This window comes from Theropithecus gelada, chromosome 1, assembly GCF_003255815.1.
Source record: "Theropithecus gelada isolate Dixy chromosome 1, Tgel_1.0, whole genome shotgun sequence".
Taxonomy (NCBI): Eukaryota; Metazoa; Chordata; class Mammalia; order Primates; family Cercopithecidae; genus Theropithecus; species Theropithecus gelada.
The window spans coordinates 180,376,184-180,396,228 of record NC_037668.1 but is presented as its reverse complement, the minus strand read 5'-3'; positions in this window follow the sequence as shown (position 1 = coordinate 180,396,228).

Sequence of the window (20,045 nt, the reverse complement as noted above, 5' to 3'; positions counted from 1 at the left end):
CTTTTCCCTTCCCTTTCCTTCTTTTCTTTCTCCCCTCTTTCCTTCTTCCTTTCCTTTTTTTTCCTCAAAAAAATTTAAAAAAGGTTTAGTGGCACTCATGTACTATTTAAAAAATGATAAAGATTGTGAGGAAGAAAAGGTCCATGAACACTATTTTAAATGCCATGTCTTAATATCAGTTTCCCTTGTTATTTGCCTAGCCAGTCTTTGGCAGGGAAATAGCAGTCATTTTCCTAAGCCTATATTTAACAGACACCTGATAACTCTGTATAGTACTTGCTGATAGGAACTAAAGTAAACAAGAGTGGCTCATAGCACTGTTGTCATTTCCACTCTACTGAGTCTATGCGGGTATGGAGATAGAAAGAATGTGACTTGATTGGAAAGGAATTGGTTGTTGAATGAGAGGTTAAACTATGTTCTATAACTTTTAATCCTATATGCAAAGCCTTTTAAATAATTTGGAAATAATATTGCAAAGGAACAATTTAACCTAAGTTAGCTGTACTTTACCGTTACTTTTTAAGAGAGAAGAATCAGTAGAGCTACATTTTCCTGGCTTTCCAAAATGTTGATTTCAAAACTGTTAGTTCAGAAGTGTTCAACTTTTGCTGCCCGTTGGAATTAACCAGAGAGTTGTAAAAGGACATTGATGCCTGGGCTGTACCTCCTGGAGGTTCTGATTTGATCAATCCAAGGGAAGGTCTGGGCAGTAGATTTTTTTTTTTTTTTTTTTTTGAGACAGAGTCTGCCTCTGCCACCCAGGCTGGAGTGCAGTGGCTGGATCTCAGCTCACTGAAAGCTCCGCCTCCCGGGTTTACGCCATTCTCCTGCCTCAGCCTCCCGAGTAGCTGGGACTACAGGCGCCCGCCACGTCGCCCGGCTAGTTTTTAGTAGAGACGGGGTTTCACCGTGTTAGCCAGGATGGTCTTGATCTCCTGACCTCGTGATCCGCCCGTCTCGGCCTCCCAAAGTGCTGGGATTACAGGCTTGAGCCACCGCGCCCGGCCTGGGCAGTAGATTTTTAAAAGCTCCACAGGTAATTCCAAGTTGGGAACCATCGGTAGCTGGAGTAGAAGATATTTATTAAGTAATGGCACAAAATGAGGTTTGGGACAAACTTTGTATATCAAGTGAAGAAATTTATCCTGTAGGTAATGGTCAACCTTTGGGGTAGACAGATAAGTGCCATAATTTTGTTAGTTTTTAAAGTGGATTGATGTGGGGATCATTGAACAGCAGGCTTCAAATGTTGCCCCCAGAGTTCATGATCCTGCAGTTTGCAGGCTTGCTCTCATTCCTGCAATCACTTTTCACATTTTGATTCTGTCTTCCCTCCCTTGTCTTTTAAACTCAGGTGGTCTTGTTAGTATGCCTTACTATGGCATCTCCTTCAAGGATGATTTGTTCTATTCAAGATGTTCTCTAAGTTATACCATTAAAGAAGTTTTCTAAACCTCAATAATTGTTTGACAGTAAAGGTAAAGCCTTAAGTCTATTTAGTCTCTAAAACTCTTCAGTTTTGAATACATATGTGTGTGTGTGTGTGTGTGTGTATATATGTATATATTTATCCTACTTTTTTGGAAACATGTTGCTCTTTCGAATAACCTGAAACTGACTCCTTTTCAAGAAGATACAGTGAACAGATTTTTATTTTACATTAGGAAATTTATGGTTCATAAACTGGAAAATCAAATGACATTGATTTTATCGAATACATTACAATGAGAATCACCTTTAAAAAACAACTACTCTACTTAATTTAAGCCTTGAGAGAGTCCTCATTGCCAGGACCAGGGACTTCCTTAAGAAGTACTGGTTTAATAAATGTGTCAGAAAAAATTATAAAAGTCTTTGAAATGAGCAAAAATACTACTAAGTGTCTTTTCAATAGAATGCTGTGCTTTGTCTAGTATATCCTCCAGAGTTATTTGAGTCTATAAAGGTCTATATCTTTCATTGTTTTGGATCTATTTTACAACTCTCTAAATTGAAAAAAATGGATAGTATTGCAAATTATTTTGTTCAGTGGAAATGAAAATGAACTTCATCCATCCTGTAAAAGGCATCTTTAATAGATGTAAATTCGTTTTCAGCATTTCTGATGGCCTCACAGATCAGGAGTCTGCAAGGCCACTCTCAGGCTTCATGCACTAAAAGGACTCACAGGACTCAGAAAAAGCTGTCATACTCATGTTTATGGTTTATTAGAGTGAAAGACTACAGACTAGAATCAGCAAAAGGAAAAGGTGGATAGGGCAGAATCTAGGAGAAACAGGGCACAAGCTTCCAGTTGGCCTCTCCCAAAGGTGTTGCATGAACAGCACTTAATTATCGCAGTAACAATGTGACACACATGTAAATTTTTCCATCCTACGAATCTCATCTGAGCCTTGGTGTCCAAGGATTTTTATTGGGGTTAGTGGCAAAGGCATGTAGCAGCTACAGGACAACATTAGCTACTCAGTCTCCAACCTCCAGAGGGCAGTGTGGTTCAACAACTGATGCAGTGTGGTTCAACGACTTAGACCATCAAAAGCACTCCAGGCAGGTGGGAGATTTCAAGAGAGCTCAGAGGTCACCTCCTGGATGTCAGCCAAGGAGCAGTCCTTTTTCTTGGAATGTGCAGGGTTTGAGTAACCCAAGATTGCTGTGTTAACCTTTTCCCGAACACCTATATGCATATGTTTGTCTGTTCTTTGGATTCTCCATTGAACTGGGTAGTGCTGTTACTGTTTTTGCCTTCCTAGTTCCTCATTCATGGGCTAAAATAAATCTTTGACACATTTATGTTTGCATATGAGTCATTATTTTACTTTTTTTTTTTTTTTTTTTTTTTGAGGCAGGGTCTCACTCTGGGTCAGGCTGGAGTGTAGTGGTGTGATCCCGGCTCATTGCAGCCTCGACCTCGTGGGCTCAAGTGATTGCCCCGCCTCATTTTTTGATTTTCTGTAGAGAAGAGATCTCACTATGTTGCCCAGGCTGGTATTGAACTCCTGGGCTTAAGTGATTCTCCCTCCTTGACCTCTTAAAGTACTGAGATTACAGGCATGTGCCATCATGCCCAGCAATTTTACCTTTTTTCTTAAAAGTTAACCTTTAACAAATATGTGAGCATAAAAATTGCTAATTTTTTTTGCTTATTTCTCCTGCCTGCCTCCTTTCTTTCTGCTCCCTCTCCCCTTCTCCCTTCTCCCTTTCTCCTCATCCCCTTCTCCCCTCCCCTCCACACCCCCCCATCCCTGCATCCCTCTGTCCCTTCCTTCCTGCTTTTCTTTTTTCTTTTCTTTTGTTTTTCTCTCTCCCTCCCTCTCTCTCTTTCTCTCTTTCTCCTTCCTTCCTTCCTTCCTTCCTTCCATCCATCCATAAATGAATGTATATTTGCCAGTTAGGGTACATGGGAATGCTGAAACTTAGTGTATGCCCTTATTTCACATTTCCCTTATCAACGTGAAAAGTTATCTGTGACTAAGTGCTCTTGCACATCTATACTGAATTATAGTTTAGAGAGACCGTTCATAGATGCTGCCTCATCTGTCTTTCTGTCTGTCCTATTGAGGCAAACAGATGATGGGTTTCCTTTTGCAGATAGTGAAATGGAGTTCAGAGTTATAAGTAATTTGTCCAAAGTTTCCAACTGAAAAGGAGTCAGACTTCTTCTTGCTAGGTACAGATACTCAGCAGCTTTCTAGTGTTTACCTGAATGTCCTGCAGCCATCACAAATTTAATGGACAAAATGGAAAATTTTCTCTTTCTCTGTCCTCCTTCCCAATTTCTTTCTGCTCCAGTTTTTAATCATCTATTAAATAGCACTTCCTACTTAGTTGCTTAAACCACAAACCTGGGAGCATTCCCTGACTACCCTTTCTTTCTCTCTTACTTCCCATATCCAGTCTATCACCAAGTCATTTGGATTCTGTCTTTACAATCGTATCTCTACTCCATCTCCTTCTTTCCATCTCCACTGTGTCCACTCTAGGTCCAGACACTAGGTTCTTCTGCAGTTTTTCTTTTCTTTTTTTTTTTTTAATCTTAATTTGTTTCCATACTGCAACCAGAGTGCTCTTTTACTAAAAATAAATCTCATCGTTATATTTTAAATCCTTCCATGCCACAATAACTGACGGCCTGATATGCTCAAAAGTCCGTGTGGTTTACTTCTTCAACTCTCCTCCCTCTTTCTGTCTACCATGTTCTAGCCCATGAACCTCTCTGTTCCTCAAACATGCCAAGCTTGTTTCAGCTTCAAAGCCTTTGCCATGCTGTTTTCTCTGACTGAATATTCCTTCCCGCTGCTCTTCGTCACCCAGTTGCCTGGCTAACTCATGTCCATCCTTCAGTTTAAATGTCACTTCCTCAGAGAGGCTTTCCTTAAACCCTCCAATTCAGTGTAAGTACCTCCTGTCATTTTCTAATTACACCCTGTAATTTTCCTTGTGGTACTTACTGTAATTGTAATTAAATATACTTTTGTTTCATGTTCCACTAGCTCCATGAAGGCAACAATTAAGTCTGTTTTGTCCACAACAAAACAGACTCCCAGTGATAGGCCCAGAAACTATAAAGTTAGAAAAGGGCTTGGCATACAGTAGGTACTTAATACATCTTTTTTGGAAGAATGAAAGCAAAACTTCTCATTCCAAATTCAGGGATGTTTTCCTGATGTTATACTGCCTTTCTGAGTAGCCCTTTTCACATTTTTACTATCTCTTCTTCAGTTTTCCTTTTATAAATTTAACTTTTTCTACCCCAAGTAAATTATAAATAACTCTTTGATCATTAATATTTTCAACTACTTGCATTAAATATTTGTAAATGACCATGCCCTAAAAGGTTGTTAAGTCAGTGAAGGATGTTTGAGGGTCTTATTTTTGCTTTTTTAAAGACAGAATCTTGCTCTGTCAGCCTGGCTGGAGTGCAGTGGCGTGATCTCGGCTCCCTGCAACCCCCGCCTCCAGGGTTCGAGCAATTCTCCTGCCTCAGCCTCCCGAGTAGCTAGGATTAAAGGCGTCCACCACCGAGGCTGGCTAATTTTTGTATTTTCAGTAGAGACAGGGTTTCACCATGTTGGCCAGGCTGGTCTCGAACTCCTGACCTCGTGATCCGCCCGCCTCGGCCTCCCAAAGTGCTGGGATTACAGGTGTGAGCCATCTCGCCTGACCCCGAGGTTCTTATTCTTAAGGTATTAAATACTAGTCCATATTGGACATTCCCATTTTCCATACAATCCTGTTTTCTTCCTTTATTGCCTCAGTGGAGTCTATGCTTTTCAAATATCTGCCAATTGGCCTTTCCACACAAAACAATTCCCTTCGTTTCAAATTTATTTTAATTTGAGGTTGAAGGTGACCATTTTTTCTCTAACCTAGGCTGAATTAAAAATTATAGATAGGTAAGTGATGCAGAGAGTAGCCCCCCCACATAGAGGAGGCTTGGTAATAGTGAGAGCTACCATTTCTTAAGGAGAGGCTCTGTGACAAACATAAGATATACATACATCATCTCCAACCCTCACAACAATCTTGGAATAGAGGTGTTATTATTTTTATTTGCATTAAGTTATTTTCTGCTGTGTAACACCCACCCAGTCCCCAGTTTCCAATTTAGCAGCTTAAACAACACACAGTCTTAAAACTCACAGCTTCTGTGGGTCAGAAATGCAGGCCCTGCTTAGCTGGGTCCTCTGCTTCGAGGTCCTCCACAAAGCTGCACTGAAGATGTGGGCTGATGCTGCAGCCATCTCAAGGCTCAATTATGGAAGGTCCACTTCCAAGCTTTCAGTAAATTGTATTTCCATCTTATGTGGCTCTTGGCAGACCTCAGTTCATTACTGGCTATTGGTCAGAGACATTAGTGTGTGTGTGTATGAGAGAGAGAGAGAGCGAGAGAGAGAGAGGCAGCACTAGGTGGAAGTTACATTACTTATGTGACCTAAGCTTGCAGGTGATAGCTCACCACTTTTGCCACATTCTATTCATTAGAAGCAATGCACTAGGTTCGACCTACCCACACTGGTAGGGAATTACACAAGGGCATGAATACCAGAAGGTATGCATTGGGGGCTATCTTAGAGGTTGCCCACAACATACTTGGACAGAAAAAAAAGAAAAGAGGTGCAGTTAAACTGATCAATGATGAGGCTGGAATTCAAGCCTAAATCTATCAGATCCAGGCCCCTCATTCCTTCAATTGCATTTTGAAGTCTTATGGTGTTCAAAAAATGATTGTTGTTGAAGATGATTCTAACATCACAAATTGATGCCATAAAATAAAACTAGGTATTTTTCATACCCATAGACTAAACTTGTAGGCCATTCATTTAATAATGGCCTACATTTGTTCCGAAGAAATACCGGGCTAGTTCATCAATATAGGAGAGAAACATGGGCAACAATGCAGAGGGTGCAACCTAAGAGTGGTGGGTGGTGTTGTGAGTGACAGACATAGCTAATGATTACTGCAGGATCATAGAAGATTGACATAGCTTCTACCCAAATAAACAGTAAATATAGTCAGGGTTGTTGGCCTAAGTAATCAAGTATCTAATAATTCCATAGGTTCCTGCTTGGTGTAGAAATAAGTCTCTCAGGCCTAAGATTATTTATTTATTTTTCTTTTTTACATAATTAAAAAAAATTTCTGTAGAGATGGAGTGTTGCTACATTGCACAGGCTAGTCTCGAACTCCTGGGCTCAGGTGATCTTCCTGCTTTGGCATCCCAAAATGTTGGGATTACAGGCATGAGCCACTGCACCCTACCTAAGATTATTTCATTTATTTCTATTTTTTTCTGTTCAATTGTTGAGTGCTGTCCATTCTGTATTTTCTGTACTCCAACTCTTTAGATGTATAATAAAGTCACCCTTGCATATTTCCCCCTTCCTTTTCTTTTAACCTGTGTTTGATTCATTCAGAACCTTTTTTTTAAGCCTGTGTTCAGATTCACTGTGTTCAATTTCTGCCTTTACTCAGGCAGAAAAAAAAGGTCAATTAAAAAAGTCTTTGGGCCGGGTGCGGTGGCTCATGCCTGTAATCCCAGCACTTTGGGAAGCTGAGGTGGGCCGATCACCTGAGGTCAGGAGTTTGAGACCAGCCTGACCAATATGGTGAAACCCCGACTCTACCAAAAATATAAAAATTAGCTGGGCATGGTGGCACATGCTCGTAATCCCATCTACTTGAGAGGCTGAGGCAGGAGAATTGCTTGAGCCTGGGAGACGGAGGTTGCAGTGAGCCAAGATCATACCACTGCACTCCAGTCTGGGTGACAGAGCGAGACTCTGACTCAAAATAATAATTATAATAACATCCTGGCTGACACGGTGAAACCCCGTCTCTACTAAAAAATACAAAAACTTAGCCGGGCGAGGTGGCGGGCGCCTGTAGTCCCAGCTACTCGGGAGGCTGAGGCAGGAGAATGGCGTAAACCCAGGAGGCGGAGCTTGCAGTGAGCTGAGATCCGGCCACTGCACTCCAGCCTGGGCGACAGAGCGAGACTCCGTCTCAAAAAAAAAAAAAAAAATATAATAACAACAATAACAACAAAATGTCATTGGGTGCTGACCACTGGAGATAATGGAATGACAGGGCCTATCACCATCCCTTCTGTCCTTGACTTCTATCCCAACTTCTGTCCCTTTGCTTCTGCACTCCCAGAGGCTCCAGAGGAGACACGCTGTAGCAACTGCCAGGCTCTTCTTCCTGCAAGCATTTATGGCTTGAACTCAAGATTTTCGAGGACTTTAAATCCTAATTGTAAAGGTTATTCTTCATATCACTAAAGCTAGTGCTGAAACAAAATGGGCATAACATTGCTTGATGTCCACTAACTGGTCATCGACTGTCATGGAAAGCTGGGTGTTTTGTTATTCTTTAGAATCTGGGGATGAGAATCTGAATAGACTAGCATTTTGTAGTTCACATACTTTCTCCTAACCCTTCTTTAGAGCAAAAATGAAAAAAGGGGGAAGTACATTTTTTAAGTGAATAATATTCTTCTCTACATGTAAAAAAAGCTTGGGAAATATGCTATTTAGAATATATGGATTCTGTCTTCTTGACGCTTCTGTGAATTCATTACAGGTCACAGAATATAATTCACTCTGCATGAAACTTAGAGAACAGCTTGGTCTTCATAATAACCCTTCCAAGGTGCTCTCTCAATGTCAAATTGCAAAGAAAATGCTCTTATCAGATCCGTTGAATGTTTCTACATTAGAGAAATAGAAGAAAGGCCAAGGATTTTATGCTAATCTCCTGTTTAAATCTCATCTAGAAGAAATAACTTATGTGTAAGTGAAAAGAAAATTAGCACCTTTTCTCGATAAGTGTCAAAGTACATGAGCCCTTTGTTAGAATAAAGTCTAGGGAAACAAGATAACCATAGTCAGCTTGATGGCAGGTAACCAGCCCTGTGTAATTTGACTTTCTTTGAGATTTCCTTTTACATAAGTGCTAAAAATCAAAACAAAACAAAAAAACTCCTGGCAATTGTGCAACTGAATTGCCAGTGTCTTTCTTTCTTAGACAAGAATGACTTCTTATTCATATGACAGTCATGAATAAGAAGAGAATACACTCTGGTACACTTAACTCCCTTGAGGGCACTTGAACAAATAGCTCTACAGATCATTATTAAGTTGAGTTCAAAGAACATGTTTCTCCCTCAACTCAGTAACACATATAGTGGTATATGTGATGTGGTCAGCCGATGGTCCATAGATGTTTTACAATTCTCAGGGTTGGCCTTAATATAATTTATATCACAAAAAGTCCAGAACTTCTCTACTGACCAAAGTTCTTAAAAGACAACAGCAGCACTGTAAAAATCGTGGTGTCTGATCTTTTCATCTGGAAGGCACACGTGGTATTTATATGCCTTACTGAAACTGCCCCAGTGGAATCAAAGAATTTTAGAGCCAGAAGGAAATATAGACATATAGTCAAAAATGGTGATGTTTCTAAAGAAATAATCTTTTAAAATCCCATAGTACTTAGGTGAACCTGCCATTCTATTGAATAGTGGTGAAGCCCAGCTGGACTCAGAAGGATTCTAGTTATGGGTACAGAAATAAATCTTGGGGCCGGGCGCGGTGGCTCAAGCCTGTAATCCCAGCACTTTGGGAGGCCGAGACGGGCGGATCACGAGGTCAGGAGATCGAGACCATCCTGGCTAACACGGTGAAACCCCGTCTCTACTAAAAAATACAAAAAGCTAGCCGGGCGAGGTGGCGGGCGCCTGTAGTCTCAGCTACTCAGGAGGCTGAGGCAGGAGAATGGCGTGAACCCGGGAGGCGGAGCTTGCAGTGAGCTGAGATCCGGCCACTGCACTCCAGCCTGGGCTACAGAGTGAGACTCCATCTCAAAAAAAAAAAAAAAAAAAAAAAAAAAAAAAAAAAAAAAAAAGAAAAAAAAAAAAAAAAGAAATAAATCTTGGGTGATTTAGGCAGAAAAAAAAAAAGATTGACAACTCACAGCTCACATTTCCAGGAAGGTTAGAGAGCCAGGATCAGAAAGGAGTTGAAAGAAGGGATTGCTGGGCTGCAGGCAGCACCATATTTCAGAGCCAGAGCCAGTCCTGTGAGGTCACTGGTGTAACTCTCACAGACCTCTGGACCCTGTTGGATAGATAATGCTGGTGGCACTGCCCCCCTTGGAGAATGAATGTGTCAGTCAAGGCTGCCTCTGCCACCAACATGATGGATGCCCCTGTGTCTCTGCTTGTCAGTGTCATGATATCCCAATTTGAAAGATGTAGCTTATTGGGAGATCCGGTTACCAGGGGCTCAGGGAAGTGAGTATCTAGCTTTATACAGAGGGACATTCTTTAAACATATGAAGAGGGTTTAGATCATTGGAAATAATAAAAAAAATTGATAAATGTCCAGTATGCAGGTCCCTTGTCTTGCAGTTTTCCCGAACTTCACTTCATGGTTTTATATATAGTTCATTCAACATAAGTTTATTGAGAGGCTAGAGGATTCTGAGAATATAACCATGAATTAGGTACTTCCTGTTCTTTAGGATCTTATAGATACTCAGCCCTGTAAAGAGATAAATCATAATAAAACAGAAAGAATGTAGTAATAGAGGTATGAGCCAATGGTCCAACAAAGTAAATTCCTCCCTAATCTAGTAAATAGACTATATTCTTCCAGTTACCCAGGAAATTAAATTATTCTACAATAATTTTCTAGGTTAAATAAATTATATAGTTATTTGTCTGCTTGGTAGTAGTTTAGGAGTTCTGACACACACACACACACACACACACACACACACCCAGAGGGACAGGTATTGTGTTCTTACTGGAAATAAACTTACCATTTTCATGCCTGGTAGAATAAACATTATTATTTTTCTCTTTTTGTCCAATAAACATTTAACAAATGAAAATACTGGATTGTAGTGAATTTTGCTTGGTTTGAAAATATAAATTTGGATTTAATTTATTCTTATCTTGAAATTTAACAATAAAGGTTAAAAGTAATCTATTTCACTTATTCTTTTCTTTCTTTCTGTACAAAGATATATGTACGTAATAAAGTTTTCATCAATTGTGGTCTTTGCTCAGACATTTATATTAGAAATAATAAGATCAGACATGTTTTTAATATACTGAAAGGAAATACGTTTTATTTGCTGAAGGGCCATGGGAAAATTGTGAAAGGAAGTTTGTTTTCAGTTCCACTGCGCACAGACCCTGTCGCGCTTTTAAAAGCCTTTCCAGGCCAGTCGCGGTGGCTCACGCCTGTAATCCCACCACTTTGGGAGGCCGAGGAGGGCGGATCACGAGGTCAGAAGATCGAGACCATCCCATCCCGGCTCACACAGTGAAACCCCGTCTCTACTAAAACTACAAAAAACTAGCTGGGCGTGATGGCAGGCGCCTGTAGTCCCAGCTACTCAGGAGGCTGAGGCAGGAGAATGGCGTGAACCCGGAAGGCGGAGCTTGCAGTGAGCCGAGATCGTGCCACTGCACTCCAGCCTGGGCGACAGAGCGAGACTCAGTCTCAAAAAAAAAAAAAAAAAAAAATTAGCCGGGCATGGTGGTGGGCACCTGTAGTCCCAGCTACTCAGGAAGCTGAGGCAGGAGAATGGCGTGAACCCGGGAGGCGGAGCTTGCAGTGAGCCGAGATCTCGCCACTGCACCCCAGCCTGGGCGACAGAGCAAGACTCTGTCTCAAACAACAACAACAACAACAACAACAACAACAAAACCTTTCCCTCCCGCCAGGCACCACTCCCTTGTGCTCTGTGTCCTGGGCTTAACTGCAATGGCACAGGCTGGAGTAGCTCCAGGGCTCCTCCTTTCTGTGCTGTTTGCTGCTGTTTCTACCATCATTTTTCTTTAACCAATTTTGTATTTTTTCCCCTGGGTTTGGTTCCAGGTGGCACTTAGCTGAACTGATATAGATGGATAAATAGATAACTTTTTCTAGAGACAGGGTCTCACTATGTTGCTCAGGCTGGTCTTGAACTCCTGGGCTCGAGTTATCCTCCCATCTCACTCTCCTGAGTAGCTGGGACTACAGGTGAGCGCCACTGTATCCATGAACTGATAAACATTAATTTTGTAATGAATGAAAGGGGACTAGAGGGGAGCTGAAGAAATTATGCTCCATGTCCTTTGATGTCCTTCGTTCTCTCTTCTAAATATATATATATATATATATATATATTTTTTTTTTTCCTTGAGATGGAGTCTCGCTCTTTTTGCCCAGGCTAGGGTTCTATGGTACGATCTTGGCTCACTGCGACCTCCGCCTCCCGGGTTCAAGTGATTCTCCTACCTCAGCATCCCGAGTAGCTGGGATTACAGGCACCCGCCACGATGCCCAACTAATTTTTTGTATTTTCAGTAGAGAGAGGGTTTCACTATATTGGCCAGGCTGGTCTCAAACTCCTGACCTCAGGCGATCCACCCTTCTCGGCCTCCCAAAGTGCTGGGATTACAGGCGTGAGCCACCCCACCCCACCGTCTTCTAACAATTATTGTTACCATATACTGAATGTTTCTGACAGGCTGCTGAACTCTTTATAATCCTCACACCAACATTTGTAGGCAAGTATTAACAGTAGTGTTTCCATTTTACAGAGTCATGAACATTATATGACTTCTTTAAAATCACACATATGTTACTGGGATTTAAATTTAGATCAGTATGATCACAAAGTGATGTATTTCTGTTAAGAAATAACTTCATTCCTGCAAACTCGTGTGTTTTCCCTCTAAGATTAGTCATAATAAACTCTGTGTCTGTATATTTTCTTTTCTATTCTGGGGTTTTAAGTTTCCCTCTTTTCATTCATTTTCAGAACTGTTTTCATTCATTTGTTTCTTCTTTTACTTTATAATTCCTTTCCTTGCTATCTATAATAGTAAACCATGCACCAAATTTGAGGTAGCTGTGGGTAGATCAATTTAGTTTTATACATAGGCAGTGGCCTGCATGTCCTGGATGCAAAAATGAATCAAAACAAAACGAAACTGCCCCAAAAAACCCCTAGTGTATGTAAAAGTATAAGAAGATAGGCTGGCTAGGGCTCTCATAACAAATTATTGTAAACAGCGTGGCTTAAAACAACTGAAATTTATTCCCTCACAGTTCTGGAGGCTAGTGGTTTGAAATCAAGGTGTTGACAGGGCCAGACTTCCTCTGAAGGCTCTAGGGAAGAATCTTTCTTTGCTTCTTCTTAGTTTCTTGAGGTTCCTTAGCCTCTGACATTCCTTGGACTATAGATTCATCAGTACAATCTTTGCCTTTGTTGTTACATGGCCCTGTGTGTGTGTCTCTGTGTTTCTTCTCTTCTTCTTGTAAGGAAGTCAGTCACTTTGGATTAAGGGCCCATGCTACTCCAGTATGACCTCATCTTAACTAATTTTATCTGCAATTACATTTATTTTCAAATAAGATCACATTCTGAGGTTCTAGGGGTTAGGACTTCAACATATCTTTTGAGGGGACACAATTCAACACATAACAAACAGCCTGTTACCAGTTAAGTTAACATTAATTTTCCTTCTTGCGATTCCTTAGAGGTTTGAGTTTGTGCTGTCATTAAAAAAAAAGTGTGAAAAGTAGCCATAACATATAATTATATGGAGAATAATGTAGGTAGGCCTTGAAAAATTATTTATTGAGCATCTAATTGTGCCTGGAGCTAGGCATTATGGAAGATATAAGAGTAGTAAAGTCACACCATTGTTAGAAAAGCAAATTCTCAGGATCTAGCACAGATCAAATGAATCCGAGTCCGCATTTTAGGAAGAGCCTAGACTGCAAGGATCAAAATGGCTGGGTAGCTTCACTGACAGCAGGGCAGCTGTTCTTAAACTCTGTCGCAATTTAGGAGAGTCATGATGGCTGGGCTGCACCCCATGAAAATTAAATAAAAATTTCTGGGACTGGGATCCAGGCAACAGTATTAAAAAACAAAAATAAAACCCTATATGCAGTTACAATGTTGCTTCTCAAATTATAAAGTACATACAAATCACCTGGGATCTTGCTAAAATGCAGATTCTGATTCATTAGGTCTGGGTGGACCCTAAGAACTTGCATTTTTAACCAGTTCCCAGGTGATGCTGTTGTAATTTTATTTATCTTGTATTCTCCACAATGTCTAGTTCCAAGCACAAGTAGATGCTAATTAAATATTTTTGGAAAGGCAAAATTTTCTAATTTCAGAATTAGTAAATATTTCAGATATAAAGGAAGAATTACGCTTCACAATGTTTAATTTGGAAGTACTTCAAAGGAAAAAAAATTTTTTTCTCCTACTTGAGGAAGGCAAAAACACTTCAAACAAAATGTCTTTTGTTTTCTCCGGATTCTCTATGAGAAAATAGACTCAATAAGAGATAACAGCTTGGGTTGTTTTTCTGTTCCTCTTACACAGTTGCTTCAAGTTTCATTATTAGGTTCCCTGGGTACAACACTCAAGAATCATTCCCAGACTGTATTAAGTTCCTGCAGAGTGATTATTTCATTATAAGCGATGTATACAGATTCATGGTTTGATAAACAATAGATCTCCCAGAACTCTCTATTACGGTTCACACCAGTAATGTATTGTTTTCTGTTTCATAGGAAATACATCCCAGATTTGTCCGAGAGATGCTGTTTAGGATAAGAGGTATGTGATTTCTCAGTCCCCAGTCAAAGTTTAAAGTGTTTGACTTGATTTAAAACCATTCTTCTTTAAAACAGAATCCATTGCAGACAATTTCAGATATTTGTTCTTAGATATTCTAGGAGTAAGACTATAAAACAAACTATTCTGTAGATGTGGCTCATCATTCTTACTTCCCTTATCCTCTTTGCTGTAAACCTCCACACACTTTTTTTTTTTTTTTTCCCAAGAGACTTGGTGTTGCTGTTTTGTCCAGGTTGGTCTTGAACTCCTGGGCTCAAGAGATCCTCCCTCCTCAGTTTCTGGAGTAGCTGGGACTACAGGCGTATACCACTTTGTGGTTGATTTTTTCCTATTCTCTTTTTTAAAGATGCTTTTTACCTCTGCCTTAGAGCAAGGATGGTATAATTCATCTGGTTTTATAACAAATGCAAACCAGATACAATAATAATCTACTCAGTCCTATGTGTTCAAATGCAGTTTGCACTCAGCACTGCACTAGATGTCCCTGCCCTCCATTCCTCCCTCTGTTTTCCCCTCCATCCCTTGGGCGTTTGTCCAAGTCCACATTATTCTATTTGATTGTCTGGGTATTGATATGTGTTATCTATACGTTCTAGGTACTGAGCCCAGGGCTAAGTATACTGTGATGAATAAAACACACCATTCCCTAAAACCTTCCTTAGTTTTCTCTTTTGTTGAACTCCTCATGTATTTTTAGTGAGTACAATGACATTTAGGATTAAATTGCTCTCTAATTTTTCTCCTGTGATCTATTTTTGACTTGCTAAGTAGATCAAAGGCTTATCGAAGATTTTGCATTGGTAATATTCACAAAGAAAATGTATATCTGAACTGCTGAAGAGGCTCTGGAAAAGTATAGGAGCACCTGTCATAACTTCTAGGGTCATGGAAGACTTAGGAGAGGACATCTAAGCTAAGTAGGATGAGTAGGATGTAATCAGGTGAAGAGTGAAAGTGGGGAAAAGGCTGGCAGAGTGTAGGATCCCATTCCATATTCAAGAAGTGGTTTTGCAAAGAGAAGATAAAGTATAGCATGTTTATTTTTTATTTTTTATTTTTATTTTTTTGAGATGGAGTCTTGCTCTGTCACCCAGGCTAGAGTGCAGTGGCGCGATCTCAGCTCACTGCAAACTCCACCTCCTGGGTTCACGCCATTCTCCTGCCTCAGCCTCCCGAGTAGCTGGAACTACAGGTGCCCACCACCACACCCGGCTAATTTTTTATATTTTTAGGAGAGATGGGGTTTCACCGTGTTAGCCAGGATGGTCTCGATCTCCTGATCTCGTGATACACCCACCTCAGCCTCCCAAAGTGGTGGGATTACAGGCGTGAGCCAACGCACCCGGCCAAAGTATAGCATGTTTAAAAGATGTGTAGGTACTTCAGAATCACCAAACACAAACTGCAAGGGGGTAGACATGGAGAATGAGGTACACCATGAAAAATATATAGGGACAATACAAAAGAGCAAGATGAAGGGTCAACATTGTGCTATAGAAACAAAATTCGCTAAAGTAAGTTTTCTGGTTTTGTCAGTGACTTTACAGGGCTGTGAGATAGAGGAGGTCAATGCTAGTTGGAGCAGTATGCAAAGCAGAGATGGCCTTAAATTGCAGAGTGCTTTGGATAACCAGAGAGGAGGAGGGATCCACTTCAGGCTGTGAAGACCCCCTGAACAAATGCCCAGTGGTTGGCAGTCATGTTTGATGGGCCTGCCTGAAACAAGGATTTCTCCTCAAAGGTAAATGAGATACAAATTTACCCAATGGCACCTCATAATAACTGAAGCAGGAAAACAAAACATGTTCCTCAAGTCCCCACTCAAGCAGCCATTTTCTAGAACACAAAATTATCTGCATCCAAATGCCAGTTTTCTTGAGTCACTGAATATGCTTTCTTTGCCTTTTCATTATTTAATAATAATCATATAGCACTGACATCATTTATATCCAAGTTTGCAGTTAAATAGATCAATTGATGAGTTGTACAAAGAATAGTGTGTTCTATACTGAAATAACTAGCAATGATCTTATCTTCAGAGTATATCATCATCTATTTGGTTCTCAAAAATATTGTCATCATCATCATCATTATAGTTACTTTATTAATTCCTTTAGCTACTATTTTTTAAAGTTCTTTTTATGTTCCAAGCACTGTGGTAAGTGCTTTACAAACTGTAAGAGACATAAAGCTTTTCTGTGTGTCTAACATCCCTTCCTTCTTTCAGAAATAATGTCTTTTGTTGGGAACAGGCCCCCAAAATCTAGCCATAAACTGGCCCCAAAATTGGCCATAAACAGAATCTCTGCAGCACTGTGACATGTTCATGATGGCCATAACACCCACGCTGGAAGGTTGTGGGTTTACTGAAATGAGGGCAAGGAACACCTGGCCCGCCCAGGGCGGAAAACCATTTAAAGGCGTTCTTAAACCACAAACAACAGCATGAGCGATCTGTGCCTTAAGGGCATGTTCCTGCTGCAGATAACTAGCCACATCCACCCCTTTATTTCAGCCCATCGCTTTGTTTCCCATAAGGGATATTTTTAATTAGTAGAATATCTATAGAAACAATGCTAATGACTGGTTTGCTGTTAATAAATATGTGGGCAAATCTCTGTTCAGGGCTCTCAGCTCTGAAGGCTGTGAGACCCCTGATTTCCCACTTCACACCTCTATATTTCTGTATGTGTGTCTTTAATTCCTCTAGTGCCACTGGGTTAGGTTTTCCCCGACCGAGCTGGTCTTGGCAAGTAGTGTCCATCGTGGGAGCTCAAATCCGGGTCGAAGGGTCACTGGAGTGACAGTTGCAGAACGTGGAACTAGCTAGAGGACACCTGAGTACTCTTAAAACAATCCTCGTGGTGAGTAAGAAGGGGAGCTCGGAAGTATCAGAGTAACAATGAGACAAGTGTGGGATCTGGTTCGTTCCACCTTGGAACATTTCACACTAATGATGAAGAAGGAGGAGAGTATAATGAAGTAAAAGAAGAGGTTACAGAGCAGGTTTGTTTGCCAGCTAACGCTAAAGTGGCAAAGGAGGGAGAAGTTCATCTTTACCCTTCTGCACCCCCTCATTTTTATTTTGAAGAAAAAGAGTGGCCTGACCCTCCAGATCTTTATTTTCCGGAGGACACTGGGTGAAAAGTAGTTTGCCCCAGTGACTGTTCGAGCAGCGACTTGAGCGACCGCTCTTAGTTCTATTCAGGCAGGAATTCAGCAAGCTAGATGAGAGGGTGATTTAGAGGTTTGGCAGTTCCCTGTTAGAATACACCCCGCCCCCCCGCCAGATCAACAGGGAAATATTATAGCTATATTTGAGCCTTTTCCTTTGAAATTACTCAAAGAATTTAAACAAGCTATTCATACTAAAAAAAATATGTAGAAAATATCAGCAAGTCAGGCCACCACATAAGGAAGAAAAGAAAACTGCTGAGCCTGAAATATGTCCAAAATGTAAAAAAGGAAATCATTAGGCTAATCAGTGTCACTCTAAGTTTGATAAAGATGAGAACCTGATTTCAGGAAATGCCATGAGGGGCCCGTCCCGGGCCCATTCTAAACTGGGGCATTTTCAGCTCATGCCATTTGCTCACCCCTGTACAATGTCTGTCTTCCGCCACAGCCCGTAGTGCTGCAGTAGATTTATACTGCACAAAACCTGTGAGCCTTCTGCCTGGGGAACTCCCGCAAAAGGTCCCAACAGGAGCCTGTGGACCCTTGCCAGCAGGGACGATAGGATTACTTTTAGGAAGGTCTAGTTTAAGTTTAAAAGGGGTACAAATATATGCAGGAGTCATTGATTCAGATTCCAATAGGGAAATTCAAATTGTTATATCTACTTCTGTTCCCTGGAAAGCAGAGCCAGGAGATCGCATAGCACAGTCCTGATTGTGCCATATGTGGGGATGGGAAAAAGTGAAATTAAATGAACAGGAGGATTTGGAAGCACAAATAAACAAGGCAAAGCAGCTTATTGGGTAAATCAAATTACTGATAAATGTCCTACCTGTGAAATAACTATTCAGGGAAAGAAATTTAAAGGTTTGGTAGATAAAGGAGCGGACATTTCAATCATTTCTCTACAGCACTGGCTGTCCATGTGGACAATTCAACCTGCTCAATTTAACATAGTTGGAGTTGGTAAAGCCCCTGAAGTATATCAAAGTGGTTACATTTTGCATTGTGAAGGGCCCAATGGACAACCTAGGACCATTCAACTAATTATAACTCCTGTACCTATAAATTTATGGGGGAGAGATTTATTACAACAATGGGGGGGCACGAGTTCTAATTCCAGAACAATTATATAGCCCTCAATGTCAACATACAATGCATGAACTGGGGTATGTCCCTGGTATGGGACTAGAAAAATATTTGCAAGGTTTGAAAGAACTGCTTCAAGTGAAAAGACAAAGTTCCCATCAAAGATTAGGATATCATTTTGATGGTGGCCATTGTTAAGCCTCCAGAACCTTTAACAGATAAGCCAATTTGGATAGAACAATGGCAGCTAAGTAAAGAGAAACTGGAGGCTTTAGAGAAATTAGTTACTGAACAATTAGAAAATAGGCACATAGCTCCAACATTTTCCCCTTGGAATTCTCCAGTTTTCGTAATTAAGAAAAAAGTAGGTAAATGGAGAATGTTAACTGACTTAAGAGCCATCAATTCAGTTATACAACTTATAGGAGCATTACAGCCAGGATTGCCTTCTCCTGCTATAATTCCAAAAAACTGGCCTTTAATAGTCGTAGATTTAAAAGACTGTTTCTTTACTATCCCCTTAGCTGAGCAAGACTGTGAATGGTTTGCATTTACAGTTCCTGCAGTAAACAACCTGCAGCCTGCTAAGCGTTTTCGTTGTTTTACAGATGGGTCTAGTCATGGTAAAGCTTCTTATTCTGGATCAAAAGGTAAAGTTTTCCAGACGCCGTATACTTCAGCTCAAAAAGCAGAGCTTGTAGCTGTAATTGAGGTATTGACTGCTTTTGATATGCCTATTAATGTGATTTCTGATTCTTCATACGTGGTTCATTCCACACAGTTAATTAAAAATGCTCAGTTATGATTTCATACAGATAAACAACTAATGACAAAAACAAAAAAGGGGGAGAAACAGGGATTATGGGACAGCTCATGCACAGTTGAATCTAGCATTATTAACTTTAAATTTTTGAACCTGCCCAAATGCCAGATGTTATCAGCAGCTAAACAGCATCTACAGAAACCAGCTGCAAAGACAGAAGCAGAACAACTGATTAGGTGGAGAGATCCGATAACAAAAAGTCGGGAAATAGGTAAAATAATAACTTGGGGTAGAGGTTATGCTTGTTTCTCCAGGCGGAAATCAACAGCTGATTTGGATACCACCAAGACACCTGAAACCTTATCATGAGCCAGATGCAGAGGAAGATATTCCGGGAGGATCCTGAGGACTCCCTGGTTGCAGCCATGTCGAGACTGACACTGAGGAGGATCCCAGCTGTCATGAGCAACACCCGTTGAACACAGCCACCCACCTGGGGACAGATCAAGAAGCTGTCACAGATGGCAGAAGAAAACCTGAGGAAAGTGGGACCGCCAGTCACAATGAGTAATTTAATGGTAGCTATGATAGTAGTTATCACCACTGCCGTAAGTATTCCTTCAATAAGGGCTGACACAGAGAACAATTATACTTATTGGGAATATTTATCAATCTTAGCTGGCAATAATGCCGAGATGTAATCACTCTATGACACAGTTACACATGCTTTCTGATCTCAGTATTTACCATAATAAATCTGCTCCTATAATTGAGGCATACCGCCCTCGAAAACCTATTGGTAAACAAAATTGAACCTGGCCAGAAAAAAAGAACGTACTTGTTTAGGAAGAT